We start from the raw sequence: 4,573 nt of genomic DNA, 5'->3' as shown, positions 1-4,573 counted from the left end.
TATTGAGTTTATTTGTGTTGACCACATAATATGAATTACACATGCAATAACTGAATTTTGTGATTTCATAAAGTGTGACTTTGGTATTTTTCAACCTGGACCCTATTTTCCCATGTTTTTTTGTGCAGAAGGTTTTTTGAAATCCGTGCAATAATTACACATCCTCAGTTTACGGCCTTTAAAAGGGCTTGTTTTTGCCACGGACAGACTTATAGTGTTACTCTGTGTCTCTCATCTCTACAGATAGACCAGACTCCAAATAAATAAACATTACATTTTAGCTTACAACATTTCAGCTTTGTAAAACACATTTTGTTCAATGGCGACAGAAACAAAATATTACTAACAAAAAATGTTTATATTCTTCCTTCTACTGCTCCAACCATTGTCAACTGTGGACTTTTTTAAATAAACACTTAATTCACCAAAACTAAATGTGAAAATATGCTCGCTCTATACACGCTAAAAGGACTGCTTATTTAATGGAATTTGGGAATAGCTATGTTGGGGCTGTTTTTGATCAAACAAAAAAGATCTTATTGTTTGACAAAAAGGTCTATCTCTGTAGCGATCCTGTCCATCATATTGTCAGATATTTCTAATAATGTAAGCCTGTCAGTGGCAAAAACAAGCACTTTATTGCACCGTGTTTTGCCGCCGCCAACTGTAGCGCTATTGCTCAGTGCTAGCCCAGTTTCCAAAACTGTTGTTCCAACTAGTCTCTTGGACACAAAGTCAATGGGAGATGGGAGCCACATTGAAAAATACTGAAGCTGCCCTTTAGCAAGTCTGGCACATTTTCCAAATATCCATTGTATATGTTAAAAAATAGCCGAATGAATGTAGATTGAACATTCTACTTTGTAGTACCATTTCTATCTTTGCAAGAAAAATGTGAAAACAAATAGTTTTATCCTATTTTATCTCAAACAATTAAAATGAAGCCATAATTTCAGAGCCAGTGCATGTAAACATTAAAATGAAGCTGCGCAATGAGAAAGAGACACTTAACAGATGCAATAGTTTCAAATATCCGAGATAGAGGCACTGATTGACATCAAAGTTACAATTCAACTCGATACTCCTCAAAGGCTTTGATCATTTTCTTCATTGTCTCCACTTCCTGTTCGGTTTTCTTTATCTCTGCATCCATCTTCTCATTCTGCCCATCTACAAAAATTGTAGTTTTCTCCATCAAGCCCTTGACTTTCTCTATATATTCCTCTATAAAAGAGTCATCAGGGGATCCTTCTGAAGCTTCCTTCAGATGTGCCATCATTGGATCGACAAATCTTATATATCCATGCCAGATCCCTGAAATGGTGGCCTTTTGTACCTAATTTGGAAAAACAAAACCTTTTCATCACATGGCGATTGCTCAGTTTGCTTTGTTCTATCCACTGTCTTACATGAAGTCACTTGTGAACAAGTTACAGCTCTCTCAGAATACTCTATCACTGAAATTGCTTCAATGCATATGAACGACATGCAAACTAGCAGACTGACTTACCTTTAATTTGTCCAGCCTTTGTTGAATTATCCTAATGTTTTCCTTGATAGTTTCCTACAAAACCAGCATGAAAATCAACATGCAGTTATGCGTGAGTATAAAGAGCTCTAACATTGTGCACAGCATAGACGACATCAGGTCAAAAACAAATAAGCAAATGCTAGCAGTAAGTTTCCTTGAGATAACTCAAAATGGCTTAGTGATTGCAAATAAATGTTAAAATTGTTTTATGTAGCAGAGGCAGAGTTAGCAACAACTAACCAGTTTGTTGTTGTCTGTGTGTGAAGTTGCGAGGCAAAGCAGACACAGAAGAGTGAAGAGGAAACACAGGCCACCAGCCACTACTCTGCTTCTTGAAATGGCTGCTGCTGCCATCGCTATTCTAGATAACAATTATAGAGCATAAGGGGTTGAGGATGGATTGAAAATTTGTAAAACAGTAATATTTAAATGTTTACAGCATAAACCATCTAATAGTGAGTTAAAGTGTCTGATCTTACCTCTGATGTAGATTGAAGGAGAGCTGCTGTAAAAAAAAAAAATGAGACAACACTTTTAGTTTCACTTCCGCAGAACTGTTAATGTACAGTTTGAAACCACAGGAAGATACCAATATCTGCTAGGGTACTGTGGTCGAAATTCAAATTCTTCATTTAAGTAGGAGCTTTTTTGCAAAAAGGATAAATGTACAGTCACAACAGGATGTAGCTGCAGACTAACAGACTCTGATGGAGGGGATGAAGGAGGCAGAAACAGGGTGTGTCTCTCTCTCTCTCTCTGTGTGTGTGCGTGTGCGCGTGTGTGTACGTGTGCGTGTGTGTGAAACATTCTGAGTGCACTCAAGCTATTCAAGGCTGTCGAGAAAAAAGAAAGCAGCTACAAGTTAAACTCCTCACAGTTATATCAGGCAATTCCAGATAAGAAAAGAAAAAAAGTTTCATCAGAGGACAAGGTGTCATTGTTTCATTGCAACAGAGTACAAAATGCAATTTTTCTACCACAGTACACACAAAAATAAGTAGCACAATACATTATAAAAGTAAAGATGAAATCGATGGAGGCCTACTAGAAAAATGTTTTGGTCACCTGATTTATTTTGTGTTATCTGAAGAATTCTGTGATACTGTGACAGATAGCAAATTATGTTTGTGTAAACATTTTTCTCATCTGTTGCCAGGTGAGAAACAATTTAATCAATTAAATGTTATGTCTGCAAAAACTTTGCAACCAACTGAAAAAATAGAGAAGGAAAGAAAACCATCAGGTGGAATTAAAGAATATTACACAAAATACACACAAGAGTCATAGAAAACCCCAAAGCTATTGATCTGCCTCTGAAATTCTGCTCTTTTTGACTTTATGAGAATTTATCAAATGTTCTCTTGCAATCAGTTGACCTTTTCTAGCAAAAGTTCCTCGTATCACCTCGCCTTGCCACCTTGCATCTGTATCTATAGGGGTTGGAATTTTTATAGGAGCATGTTTGTAAACCCCAAAGCTGTTAATCTTTCTCAGAAAATCTTTTCTCTTTCACTTCATGAGATGTAGACACTTGTTGTATTTCAGTCAGTTGACGTAATTTATCGTGGTTTCACCTCGACCATGGCACACCTCAACTGTGCATGCATCCATATTTGTAAGTGTGTGTTTTGTAACCGTTTCTAGCAGCGTGTTTGTTCATGTAGGAGAGGTTATTCCTCTGTATCTTCCTGACACTCCCTCTTAGGCTTCACTTTCACAGAAATGGTATGTGACAGTTTCACTTTACAGAAAATCCCAACATCGGGAGTTGATGCACACTCCTCGAAAACAAGCCAGAGCAAAATTGTGCAATATATAAGCATTACTTTTTGTGAAACAACATTAAATGTAGTGGAGGCCTTATTTAACAATGAGTTAGAGTTCAGTTTTAAACAATGTGACAGCAAATGATGTAAATGTCATAGTTAGCAACATCTATCCATCTGTCTGTCTTTTACAATCAATGCTGTACTGTAGCATATTAGTACTGAAGTATCCCTGCCCATCCTCTGACTTTTCCTTTTACTTCTTAAGAAATTAGCACTTGTCAGTTAGTCCTTATGCAGATTGTTCCATTTTCTTGTAAACAAGATATATCAGTAAAAACCTGCCGTAACTCTAGCGGACATCACATTTATGTAAACGGTGCTCAATCCAGAAGAGCAGTGTTTTAGAGGGGTTCCAGTAATTTTTCTCAAACTAGGTTAGAGTCTGGCAGGTTGCTTGTTTGTATAACAAGTTTGATTAAAAAATTAAATTAATAATGATTCTCTTGGCTGTTATGTTATCAGCCTTATCAGCTATGACACCACTTCTACACAGAGCATACCTTTATCAGAAGTCTGGACCTGATATTTGAAATTTGCAAGAAAAGAAGACATGAGATGACTCAAATTTCCATGTACTGAATTTATTTTGGTTTCTCACTTTTGTTAAATGTTATACTTATAGTACAATCACAACACTTATTACCCAAACTAAATTAATCATGGTTTAGGAATACAGACTTAGGAAAATAAAAACAATTGACTTGAGTTATCCTCCTTAATAATTCAGCTCAGCAGAAGCATAGATGGATTACTGAACAGGCCTACTGGGCACAGGCCAGGGACCCTGAGTGTCCTCCATGGCCTTCAGCTGCAAAATGTCACCCAAATTAATGTGTATCAACCAGAAAGAGACACAAAATGACAACAAAGACATGTAAAGGAACTGCAAAGAGACACAAAATAACTACAAATGTCAGCAAAACAACCACAAAGAGACATAGAAAAAACAAAATTACCCCAAAGAGACACAAAACCATTACAGAGTCCATGTATCTTGCACTTGAAAGGTTGCCAGGATATCAACACATCACATCCCTGTGCTCACTATCGCCCTGTTTAATGTCAAACAAGTAAACAGATTTCAGTGCCAGTGTATAGAAACATTAAAATCAAGCTGCACAGTAGGAAAGAGAAACTTAACAGATATAATAGCTGCAAATATCAGAGACACTGGCACTGATTGACATGGAAGTTACAATTCAGCTTGATACTC

At 36.8% G+C, this 4,573-nt stretch overlaps 1 long non-coding RNA gene across 1 annotated transcript; it reads right to left on the bottom strand.

Annotated features, from left to right (window-relative positions):
- Positions 1 to 2,228, bottom strand: LOC121962293. The gene is made up of 4 exons (XR_006107121.1): positions 2,011 to 2,228; positions 1,772 to 1,892; positions 1,511 to 1,564; positions 1 to 1,336 (listed from the first exon to the last, which is right to left on the bottom strand). It is a non-coding gene; the product is annotated as an uncharacterized LOC121962293 (long non-coding RNA).
- Positions 2,229 to 4,573: the final 2,345 nt, after the last annotated feature.

The sequence above is a fragment of the Plectropomus leopardus genome, chromosome 23 (genome assembly GCF_008729295.1).
Source record: "Plectropomus leopardus isolate mb chromosome 23, YSFRI_Pleo_2.0, whole genome shotgun sequence".
Classification (NCBI taxonomy): Eukaryota; Metazoa; Chordata; class Actinopteri; order Perciformes; family Serranidae; genus Plectropomus; species Plectropomus leopardus.
The sequence above is the reverse complement of the archived record's forward strand: the minus strand, read 5'-3'. Positions and strand labels throughout refer to the sequence as shown.